A 13,349-nucleotide genomic window follows, 5' to 3' on the forward strand; every position below is an offset into this window, starting at 1 on the left:
AAAGACGATTGAACCAATCAGAATAGGTGTGGGGTGGGGCTGCACGTGCAACCCCGCCCCAGGTGCAGCCCCGCCTCGATCTGCACGCTGCAGCCGGGGGTACTTGGATGACCACGCCCACTATCACGGAAAAGATTACGGTAGGTGAATACATTCTAAAAGCGGAGTAAATGTGTCATAAAGTATAAGGTGTATAATTCAGAACGTTACATAATCACTTAACAGTTTTGATATTACTTTTCTGTCATTTTAGAGTGGTTTTAAAAAATTATCTCTCGGTTAATAAATCTCCAGCACTGTTTAAGAGCTGAATAACATAAAATATCATTTAACAGCCACTGTTTATATAACTCCTTTCACAGTTCCTCGATCTCAGGAAGTGGAAGTCGTCATTGTTTAGAACTTCCGAGAACTTATTTTCTCCAAAGTTCTAGAGGTGGAAATTTTGATTCTTTCACGAGATTAGTTCTTTTTCAGTTCGTTCACCAAAATGATTCATTCACTCATTTGTTCACTGATTCATTCATTGACCATTTCTGCATATTACTACACAAATACGCCAGCAATACATACATAAAGGGTTGCATTCGTCATTAAATTATGCACATATCCAGAGAGGAATTTATGATAGCTTAAGTAACAATTTTTACTAGTCAAAATTAGTTTCTAATTAAAATTAATTTTAAAATATGAATTAAGTTACAGATATCAAGGAGTATGTGTATTACTAGTTGTAATTTCATTTTTGATATGATAAACATTTCTGCAAGTGATGTCATTTTTGATCAAGAATTCGTGTTGTTACTAGTAGAAATCTAATTCCTGACATCAAGAATAAATATTTTAACTATTGAAAATTGAACTGATATCCAGAATTCATATCCTGAGAATGAATAAAAGTCAATATGTCTTGCCTTGTCTAACTTTCGAGAACTTTTTTCTGTTAAGTTCTCAAGTTCTTTCACACAAGCTGTTTGAGCTTCATGAGGAAAAGCTATACGAGAACCAGAAAGAAAGTCTAATAACATGACAAAAAGAGAAATAATGCATTTCAAACATCGGAGATCAAACTACAGACAGACAGTGATATAATGAAGTGTGTTAAGACTGAAAAAACCTCAAGTAGAATAACTTTAAATTTACCATCATTTCTTGCAGAAATTAAATGGGCCTAGTTGATGTTTTGCTTGTCACATGGCTAAAAGGACATCTGAAACCCGTGATCAAGGTGTGGGTGATTAAGTGAAACTAATTTAATCTCAGAGCAACTTTAAAATATTTACAAATGTTAATAAAACTGAAAAAAAAGAAAAATTATGGACATGTAAATAAGTAATAACAATTGCAAAATCAAAGTGACTGGATGAATTCAAATTAAAATTTGATTGACAAAAGGTAGGCTACTAATATTGCAACAACTAAAACACATTTTGCCTAAATGGTCATTTATAATATTTAAAACAAAAAAATTAAAAACTGTAGACGGCCACATTTTTCACATTGTTATTAAAACTAATATTTACGATACAAACATGCAAATTAAGTGCTAGTGTCAACCAGATTCATACTATCCAAGTTATTTTTCCAATTCATTTCCTCCATAAGCATTTTTAATTCTGAGTATTAGTGGTCATGGTTAAACGCTGAATTGAGCGTTTCCATCTTATAGTATTGATTTATCAAGATAACCGAATACTAAAAAAAGGTTACCGTTGAAATTAAGATTTTGTATTTACGTTTAAAAAAAAAAAAAGTAACATTAAACTTAAAAAAAAAAAAAAAACTAAGTTGGCTTGAGAAAGCATGACCAGAAAGTTTGAAAAGCAAGTGGCTAGCATGTCGCTAACAAGTATAAACTTAGCATGTTTGTAACCTCATTAGCAGATAGAACTAGAGTTTGAATGGGTTTAAATTTATTAGAAATAGTTCATAGAAGCAAAGCATGATTGAGTCGAATGTGATTTAGAGCTTGGCTCATCTGAACATCTGGTCAATGAAAGTCTACGGGATTTTTAATATTCATTTTTATGAAAACCATAAGTCCAATCAGTTAGAAGAGATTTAGCACACCCGGCGGGTTTAGTCTGGAGAGCTGGGCTGAGTTTGAAGAGTAAGAGTCAGAAATGTTAGTTTCACAAAAATAATGTTAAGACGGATTTCAGTAAGTTGGCTTTCTTAAGCGCCACCTACTGGTCAACTTTAGAAGCACAAGTGAAAACTCTGGAAGCGCATTTGTAAGTACAGATCAGCGAATGAAAGGAGAAAACGCTTGAAAAACAGTCAAAGATTATGCCTGCATTTTTTTACAGTTTCAATTGCCTTTTATTCAATTTATATTTTCATACATCACTTGAAAAACACTTAATTGGCTCAGAGGTAAATTCCATGCATGCTAAATGTAAACCTATTCCAGATGAATAAGCGGTGTCCACCAGATAATATTCTCCATAACTAGTAACAAGTGCGTGCTTTATGATTAAGTGTGGCCTAAAGAAATTCAAGTTAAAGCTCCACAACAGAAGCTAAAGTGCAGAGACACAATCCAGTTCTGATCCTGTTAGGTTTGGTGACGTTTTCCTGCCTGCAAGGAAACAAGGATTCACAGATTACAGAGAGAGAAATAAACAGTGGTTGCAATTATAGTGTTTGAAAGTTCATTTCTTATGTTTGATGTCAAACACCATTCAGTGGAAAGATGAGCGGATGAAAAAAAAAAAAAAAAAGAGGAAAATTATTCTGAAGAGCAGAAATGCTATAGTATTTCTGATTTAATGGTGATTTTGTATGATATATGAATAAATGACATGAAGCCACATCTCACAAACACAGTGAAAACACAATCCCATACTAGCAGGCTGCAGTACTCATCCTTGGACTTTCAAACGAGGATGTGGTGTCTTCTTTTACCTTGTGTCCTTTTGAAAAGTAAAAAAAAAAAAAAAAAAAAAAAAAATTAGCATTAATTTTGCAAAATACAGACAGTCATTTCCTCTCACTATAATGCTTGTAATACTTGCCCTAAAAGCCTCTTCCTCAAATTATGCCTCTTGAAGAAGCCAGGAAGTTGCACTGCACTCCCTAGAAAACAGTAGATGATTACCATTGATTCCAGGACAAAATACTTCAAGAAGTGTGCTCCTATGCAGAATAACTTATGCACCCTACGACCAATCACAACAGACTGGGCCGTCTGACCAATCAGAGAAGAGCAGGCACAAAGAAAGGAGGAGTTCAGAGAGACTCAATATTTGAACAGCTTCAACAGAATCATTTGAGAACTGCTTGAAATCATTTCGGATGTATAGATAGATGTATAGACCTTGCATGCAAGTAAACCTATTGTAGGAGATTCACAGAGGAATATTAAAGGAACCTTAAAAATAGCATAATAGGGCCGCTTTTTAAATTCTTTCTCAGTCTTCAGTCACCGACTCAAGTGAGCTGCCTGATCAGGATGTGTTATCTCTAGAACAAACTAGTTCTTATAGAATATTTATATATAACTTTTTTAAAGCAAAATGCTTTGGTGTTATGATTATGTTCTGAAATTGTAACAGGACTAAATCAATACTCACCAGTGACCGTGAGACCGAAGCTCCTGATGACGCTGAATCTGCTGCTGTTGATCTGGAGATGATAAACTCCAGAGTCTGTGTTCGTGGTGTTCCTGATGGTCAGAGATCCGGTCTGATTCACCTCCAGTCGGTCTCTGAATCTCTCATTACTACTATGACCCTGTTCATCGGTCCAGATCTTACACTGGTCTGCAGTGATTTCAACGATGAGAGTGTCATTGTAATACCACCTCATCGGATCAATTGGTTTTTTTATAACACCGGGACCCAACGTAACATTTTCTCCCTCCTTCACACTTATTTCACCTCGTTCAGCTGCAGAAACACATGAAACAAACCAACAGCTGATGGAGGATCTTTAGGGGGCGAAAAGTAAACGAAAACAATTACAATTTCCTGGAGATTCAGTAGAAACAATATTAACTGCAAACTATCAAGTAAATGAAGAAAGGCATTTCCACAATACAGATTTAGTTCAGTGCCTAGTTTAATAAACACGATGGGATTTAAACCTGCTTTTAAAAGTCACGACTCACCTTGAAGGGTTACACTGAAGATCTTCTGACTGAGACTGTTGTTGCTGCGGATCATCATTAATTTGTAAAGTCCCGAGTCTGTGATTGTGATGTTCCTGATGGTCAGAGATCCGGTCTGATTGTTCAGCTTCAGTCTGTCTCTGAATCTCTCCGTGCCATTATTACACTGAACATCAGTACAGGAATAACTGAGATTTCCACTGATCTGAGCGATGAGAGCATCATTAAAATACCAGTTAATCTTTTCTGTGTGGTTTGTTTTAACGTCAGTGTTTAAAGTGACTGAATCTCCCTCAATCACTGACACTCCGTCTGAACCAGACACACCTAGAAAAGAAATGATCAGATTCATGTTGGAAAAGTGCGACAAAAATATACAAATACAACAGGAACGTGCTGTAAAAATGACTTTCTCCAGATCAGCATAAAAGCATTATTTATTTACACATCCACTTTAAGTGTACTGCATGTAGACTAAAACGAGCACGGTCTCACTCGTCCTGTAAATATAATTCCATAAATTTGATACATTTATTGTATGCCATATTTGTGTAGCTACATCCCAAACATCAAAAACTTCCGAATATCTGCTGAATGCAAGCGGTTTACACTCCTTTGTGTTAGCCGCGAGGCAAGGATACAGTTTCTGTGCATTTACACCTTTTAGTGTTTTTGAACAAAAACAGCATATCAGTGCAGCCAAACAGAACAGCGAAAAATGCTTGCGTTCAACGGATATTCTCAAAAATGGCGCTACGGTGATGCGGAGATACAGGAGATTTGTTTTTTAATAAAGTATTTATTAGTTTTCGTTACATACAAGTAGTATTCTCGTCGCTTCATAATGTTAGTTGAAGCACTGATGGCAGATGGACTATTCTGATGAGGTCTTTCGAAAGAAACTATATTAACTGCAAAATTGCTAAATATCAAGTTAATAGGGCTTGGGCGCCGCGTTGCATTCTGGGACGTGGCGGTCCTGCTGGCAGCCTCGCGAATGTAAACATCCATCAAGTCGAACGAGAAGAAGCAGAGTTAGGAGAAAGAGAAAAGATGGTAAAATCGTGAAAAGGTTGTGGGATTTATAGGGATACGCTAAATATGGATGCCAGGGACCGGTGTGTGGACAAAATCGGCAACATTAATGGTTTGGATCCATATGAAATTCCCAACAAATAGTGGAGTTCCGACGGAGACTTGCTGCCGCACTTTTGCATTACAGATATCTTCAGCTACCTTGTTTGTTTTGTGAGCGCCTACACTTCAGAATAGTTCCGAAGCTACAAGTCATTGAAGTCTCATGTACAGTTCACAAATGGATGGGTATTTTCCTGTAAAAATCCCGTTTGCTCTTCAATCGGACCGGTCAAGTCTCGGTGTTGTTGTCCTGTCGCTACTCCTTGCCCTTCCAGCGAAACAGATGTTTTCAAAGCATCGTTTTGCTTACTTGAAAGCAACCTTAGCGTGATGTTGGGCTTTTTAAGATAGCGTGGTTGTTGTGAGAGCACGATTTCACGGCAATCTGTAACTAAAGTCACGTGAGACCTAGCTTCACAAATCGCTTAACGTTAGTTAATGCAGCAGTTTTATAGTACGAATTTTTGCTGTCAGCAGAGGGATAGCAACAAAAAGATGAATGTTGAAATTTCCCGTATTTTGGATGAGTAACCCAAGAAATTTCCCTTATTTTCAATGTTGACTTAAGCTATAAATGAATATTCAGATGTTATAGTCTCCGTCGCGCCTCCAAGCAGGAAAGCGGTGTAAAATTAATCCACTCTCATTTTATTTTCCCCATGGCGATTATATGTTGCGCCATTTACACCCCACAATACAGCAACGATTTCCCATGGTTGAAATAGAGGGAGTATGTCTAAACACTGCGCAGTAGCATTAAAGGAGGCATTCAACGTGGCGGCCACGCCAAGTAATGACATCACGACGCCAAAGCCCTATTGTGGTAGTGCTGAAATGACGCTTTGATTACGTTGACTACGAAAATACGTCGATGCGTCACACGGTTTACATTCACCTCACGTGATGGCAACTTCTGCTCCTGGAAAAGGTGAAAGTTCCAGCTTGTCGCAAAAAAGCTAGACCACGATTACCAAAAGCATGGGGATACTTTAAACAGAGGCCAAATAAAATAGTCCTTCATTCCCTTTGCAAAACTGAAGTGGCGTACCATGGCAGCACAACTGATGCACGAGCACCTCAGAAGAAAACATCCTGGCGCTCTCCGACCTCAAAAGGACGAAACATCTGTTCAAGTATTTATTATTACAATTAGTTTAGGGAGGAATTGTGTTCTTACCTGCTGTGTTTTGGACAATAATTAGTTCATATATGCTAGGTAATAGTAATGCTTATCACTAATGGTATACACCGTAAACGTATATTACTGTATATAGGTTACTATGAAAAAAATAAAATTACTGGTTGTTAGAAGCATTATGCAACATGATTGTAAAAGATATGAGAGCTCTTTTCTATTGTAGACGGTCAAGGATTTCACGAGATGATCAACACGTTTTACCCAGGATACACCTCTCCCTCCAGGTCCCATTTGCACTGTATTGGTCATTATTTCTGCACCGTGTTGAGCAGTGCTTTTGTTGAATTTCTACGGCATTTTGAATGCTTTTGAATTAATATGGCATTATTCGTGCCTGATGCTAATGTGTGGTTTACATTTTATTTCTGGCACTGTAAAAAATTTATCAAAAGTTGAATTATACCTATTAGAAGTTGTACTTATTTTTTGTAAAGTGATCCAAAGCATCCATTACCTAATCAAAAAAAAAAAAAAAAACCCAAACACTAGATTCATTTATAAAATTGTTCGAGTAGTCGACCAATCGAAAAAGTCGCTAGTTTAGTCGACAGAAAAAAAAAATCGTTAGTTGCAGCTTTAAATTGTGGAAATGTCTTTATTCATACAGATTTAGTTCAATGATGTGCCGAGTTTAATAAACACGATGTGATTTAAACCTGCTTTTAAAAATCATGACTCACCTTGAAGAGTTACATTGAAGATCGTTTCACTATCACTGTTGTTGCTGCCGAAGATGATTAATTGTAAAGTCCAGAGTCTGTGATTGTGATGTTCCTGATGCTCAGAGATCCAGTCTGATTGTTCATCTTCATTCTGTCTTTGAATCTTTCAGTGCCATTATTACACTGAACATCAGTACAGGAATAACTGAGATTTCCACTGAGTCGAGCGATGAGAACATCATTAAAATACCAGTTAATCTTTTCTTGTAGGTTTATTTTAACACCAGTGTGTAGAGTGACTGAATCTCCCTCCATCACTAACACCGAGACTCCATCTGAACCAGACGCACCTAGAGAAGAAATTAACACATAAATAATACTTTTCTGGACCTTGACACATTTATTTTGCAATCAATGGGACAGTCTCAAGCTTCTAGTTTTCATCCAAAATATCTTCAATTGTGTTCCGAAGACAAAAAGCTTTTTGGGGTTTTGAACTACAAGGGGGCAAGAGATTAAAGACCAAATTTTCATTTTGGGGTTAAGATAAAAATTCTGCACAATTATATGCAATACCATTTTGTAGTCATTACCGGTCCTAGCCCTGTGTAACAATCCTTAGTTTGTAAGAAATTAACCTCACATAAATTAATTTGATTGCATTTGAATTGGAGATTAATCAATGGCTACTTTATCGGTTCCTGGTTCAATTTTTGTGGTCGTTTGCAAGTTTGATAAAGGGTCAATAATTAGAATGCACCAAATTATTCCTTTGTTACTTGATTTGTGATCTTTCCCTTTGAATAATAAAAGCACTGATAAAGTGCATTAATCTAATGTCGCTGATGAGCAACTGACAGCGCTCCAACCGAGTGTCATACAGGCATCGTCACATTGACTGTACTCTAGCCCAGTGATGTTGGGGCAACTATTTGGGGCAGTAATCATATTTTAGGGAGAGTGTGCCACTTTTTATTTAAGTGCATGCACTCAATTGGGAAGTTCACCCTCATTCTGTCAAATTTACTTACCCTCATGCTGCTCCAAACCTGTAGGAGTTTCTTTCTTATGTTGAACAAAGATATTATAGAGAATGCGGTTAATAACAGTTGATGGTCTCCACTGACATCGTTTCTTTAATATGGAAGTCAATGGGGGGATAGGAACAGCCCCCAACTGGTTTATTGACTCATTCAAGTAATGGTTTTATGAAAAATAAAAACAGCAATTGTGATTTTTAAAGATCATACCCAACCCAAAAAGGACCAAAAAGGAACAAGGATAAATAAATAAAAAATGTCCCAGTTATTTTAAATCATATATATGTAATTGCAGGAGAATGGTTGGTATTACAGTTTCTAATTAATTGTTTAAATAATTTTTGGTTTTGTGTGAATTAGTTTACATTTGTTGAATTCTTTTTTTTTGTTGTTAATGTGTAATGCTTTTAAACATTCATTTCGATGTATTCAAGTGTCAAAGATACATTTGCAAAGACAAAAAGATGTGAAAAAAAGTTTTAGTTGTCTTGGATTTCTTTGTTCATTAAGTAGGTACACGAAGTTAAAATTGGTTAAATATATTGCATATAACATACTGCATGATTCTTGGACTGGGAGATCTTTGTCTGGATCTGGGTCTTCATTAAACCTTTGCTTCGAGTAGGGAACTATAAACTACTACTGGTTCTTTTTTAATCGTTTAACCTATGATAATTAAATAAATAAATGTCCTACCGTGCCAAAGAAATGCAAAAACTGCAAACAACCCAACGAAAAGCATCGCTGTCCCCATGTTTCCTCTAAAAGTGTTTGATCAGGTAGACTGCTTTCAATTAATGGAGCAACACTGCTGGACAGAGCTGTGACGTGTCTGGAGATGCCAGCTACACACCTGATTCAGATCAGCAGCTCGTTAGGAACTGTGTTCACATTGACATGCTCCCTAAGCAGTGTTCACTGCTCCCTACTCCCTGAGCAGGGGCAATCTGACGACGTTTACTTCACTTCGGAACATGCATTCATGGATTTGCGCTGCGCAATGTCTTCATATCTCTCTCTAAATAAATACTATTTAAATTCACGTTTCGCACACTTCATTGCACTTTGAATGGAACATATACTAGGTTCACTTCGAACTGGAATCATGGCGGAACATCCTGTGATGCCCACTTCGCAGGGCACTTACGTTCGAATAGAACAAACGTCTGAAGCATAAGATAAACATAAAAAAGTCAGTGGTGGACAGTAACGGACAGGGCCGTGCAGAGACCTTTGGAGGGGCAGGTGCTCAAAGTATAAAAGGGGCACATGGAACAAGGCTTTAAATGGCGCTGTTCAAAATATCAATACAGCTATATATTGTGATGCATTCCTTGCGGATTCACGTATCGATATGAATGGTTATGTATTGATACAGCAGCAAATGCTTTGATGCAAAGAAACAATAGAGAAGACAATTTTAAGTTTAAAATAATAATAGCTCTGGGATTAGAAAACTGATATGTCTTAAATTGTCCCAACCTGATGGCTTTTTCTTCTCTGTTTCAGCATTAATCTATTATTTTAACCATCACTACTACTCTTGCACCTAATCAATAAGTCCACCTTAAATATTGATACAAAACATAAAAAAACTGATCCACTGGAATATAGTGATTAATATTATTATTACTGTTGTAGTTGTTATTGTCTAAAATTGAACACCTTTGCAATGTAAACAAATGACAGGCTACATTTGTTATTCATCTCCTTCACACTTCACTTTGATGTCAGGTATATCATGCATTTTTTATTGACACTGATATTTTTACATTTATTTCCAGAGAGATATTATTGAGTTTACAGGCTAAAGTGGTCTTGCTGTTGAAAGCACTGTTGCTATTGTAGAAAAAATATATATTTGCGTCACATTTAAAATATAATTATATAATTAATTCCTGAATTGTTTTTATTTTTATAATGATAATTCAGAGAATGAGAAAACCTGAATAAGCCTAACCAGTGTTGTGATAATTATTTTTAAGGCACTCAACGTGTTAAAAATTAAATAAGTACTGTAATATAATAAAAGTTTAGTCAAATAACATAAAAAAGACCAGACCCCTCGATGTCTGTGTCTGTGAAACTTTTCTCCTTCAAACAGCTAATGCTATTGTTACTTCTACACTACAGGCTACACACAGCAACATATCTGCATGTTCTCACATCACATCGTTCTCGTAAAATAATAATAAGTATATAAACATCAAAATTACTTCGCTGAGAATGAAACACCACTTACCAGCTGCCACGGTTCTGAAAATATCTTTGAGCAATTAAAAATGCGCGTGCGGCCTGAGGAATTTTCCCGGTCAGGCCCTTACGAAAATTAACCATGGTTTTACTACAAATAAAACCAAAAAAACCATGGTTACTGTAGTTAAACCATGGTAACCACAAATTAACCATGGTTTTGCTATATTAACCATAGTTTAACCATGGTATTTGTAGTAAATCTGTGGTTTTACAAATGGCAGTGAATACGCCAAAAAACCATGGGTTACTACAGTTTTACTATAATAAAACCATGGTTATTTTTCGTAAGGGGGTGAAAGGTCAACATATTGGTCATTTTATTTACGACTAAATTATTATTAATAAATTGTAATAATATTATGATTGGGCGTTGACAAAAGGGTATGTTATTGCAAAAAAAATCGAGGAAATTTTGCTTTGACAAAAGGGCACTTTTGGGGTAAAGGAGCAGGTGCTCAAGTGAACCGGTTCTTTCGGATAATTCGATCAAATAAACCAGTTGAAAAAAAAAAACGGTTCACCGGTTCTTTTGCGCTCGATGTAATGTCATTAGCGATGACTGCTCTTAATTCAAGCCTTCAGTTTACCCGCGCTTATAACATAAGCACAGAATCAGTTCAGAATCAATCATCAAAAGAACCAGTTCGGTTCAGACGAGCTGTGAGTCAGTCTGCTTCACACTGAATCACACATGCGCAGTATAATCAGCTCCATGAGCGCTTCAGAACTCCTGACCTGATATTTAGATATACTATTCTTCAATAAATATATTTGTTTGACAGGGAAGCTGTGCGCAAACAGGAATATATATTATTTTTTCAAAAAAAAGAAAAAAAAAAAAAAAAAAAGCACCCCAGAAAAAAGGGCACTTTCTCTCCAGGAATAAAAAGGGCAGGTGCTCAAGCCCCCTTTGATGTCTATGTGTGCACGTGCCTGTATCACGTGCTCCGACACGCAGAAGCGGTGTCTTATTCATCATGAACAAACTGAGTCTTTTCAAAATAAACTTTAATCGGATCGCGAATCGCATGGAACGATTCGTTTACGAATTAGAATGATCCGATTGCAGCTGTTCTGGAGTCGACCACTCACTGATTCAAATGAACCGTTTAGTGCGAGTCAGTAAGAACCGGGAGATCTTGTGAGCGCGCGTGCGTCTTACGAAAAATATAGTAAAACTGTAGTAACCCATGGTTTTTTGGCGTATTGACTGCCATTTTTAAAACCACATATTTTCTACAAATACCATGGTTAAACTATGGTTAATATAGCAAAACCATGGTTAATTTGTGGTTACCATGGTTTAACTACAGTAACCATGGTTTTTTGGTTTTATTTGTAGTAAAACCATGGTTAATTTTCGTAAGCCCACTGAAATAGATGGGAGGAAAAGAAATGATGTGATGTTCAGAACATGGTAAATACAGTAATTATCAAAGAGGGGAAGAGATGCACCCCGTTTGTCCAGGGGTGTTTTTACAGCCCAGACAAGGTTTGAGAAGGAAAAAAATCATTATCAAAATATAATTATATTTTCCTTAAAATGTTCTTCCTAACTTCAGGCCTTATTATTATGTCATATATAACTGTGATGTTCTGTAAAACAACAAACTTTAAAATGCTTTGTTCATACTGGTGAAAATCAGATGGTCATCTCTGTTTTCTCTCAGGTACATCACAGTGTAAGCTTCACAGTGAACATTACTCTCATCAGTGTAGTCCATATCAACAACAAAAATATATCTTGACTCCATATAGTGGTTATTTTGGAAAAAATCCCAGGTATTTTGAGCAGTAGGATTATAAAAAAAAGTGCTAATATAAAATTAAATTAGCCTATATAAAATTGCAAACATCTATCTTTCAGTACTTTTTTTACTTAAGTACATATAAAATTGAGTACTTTTGTACTTACACTTGAGTAAAATTGAAAAAGGAGTACTTTTACTTTTAATGGAGTAAAATTTTATTATACGTATCTGTACTTTTACTCAAGTTTATTTATTTAATTTTAACTTTTTATTCATCAAAGAATCCTGTAAAAAGTATCACAGATACCAAAATAATATTTGGTAGCACAACTATTAATAGTTCTAATAATAAATCATCATATTTTCATGATTTCTAAAGATCATGTGACACTGAAGACTGGAGGAATGATGCTGAAAATACAGCTGCGCATCACAGAAATAAATTATATTTTAAAGGATATTAAAATAGAAACCATTATTTTATATATTTTATTTTGATAATTTAGAATTATTACTGAAATACAACCTTTTTTGTTTCAAACAGTTCATTGAACAATAATAAATGAAGTACCTGAAGCTGACAATGAAGTAAATGTATAATAATTAGCAAAGATGATTAATTTAGCGCTGTAAACGCGCGTGTGAGGGGCGGAGACGCGCCGCGGAGCTTCAGAAGCGCGTGAGGACCAAACACAGCAGAACGGTAGGAAATTCACTCCTCTTATTATTTCTCTTTTACTATAGCGATTTATTTTTAGATACGTGATCTGAGTCTATCATAGAGTTGTAGAGTTATTAGAGTTATTAGAGAAATAGAGTTATTTTTTACATTCTTTGGTGGAAGTTTTCAGATCGGCAATTCGGAGCCTGTTCGCGCCTCGGTTGATTCAGATCGGGACTTCGGAGCCTGTTCGCGACTCGGTTGATTCAGATCGGGACTTCGGAGCCTGTTCACGACTCGGTTGATTCTGATCGGCACTTCGGAGCCTGTTCGCGACTCGGTTGATTCAGATCGGGACTTCGGAGCCTGTTCGCGCCTCGGTTGATTCAGATCGGGACTTCGGAGCCTGTTCGCGACTCGGTTGATTCAGATCGGCACTTCGGAGCATGTTTGAGATATTTTTTTAATTCAGATCTGGACATCGAAGCAGGAAGTGTTTGTCAAACAGTTCATTGGTGATAAATGATTATTTG

The sequence above is a fragment of the Carassius auratus genome, chromosome 22 (assembly GCF_003368295.1).
Source record: "Carassius auratus strain Wakin chromosome 22, ASM336829v1, whole genome shotgun sequence".
Taxonomy (NCBI): domain Eukaryota; kingdom Metazoa; phylum Chordata; class Actinopteri; order Cypriniformes; family Cyprinidae; genus Carassius; species Carassius auratus.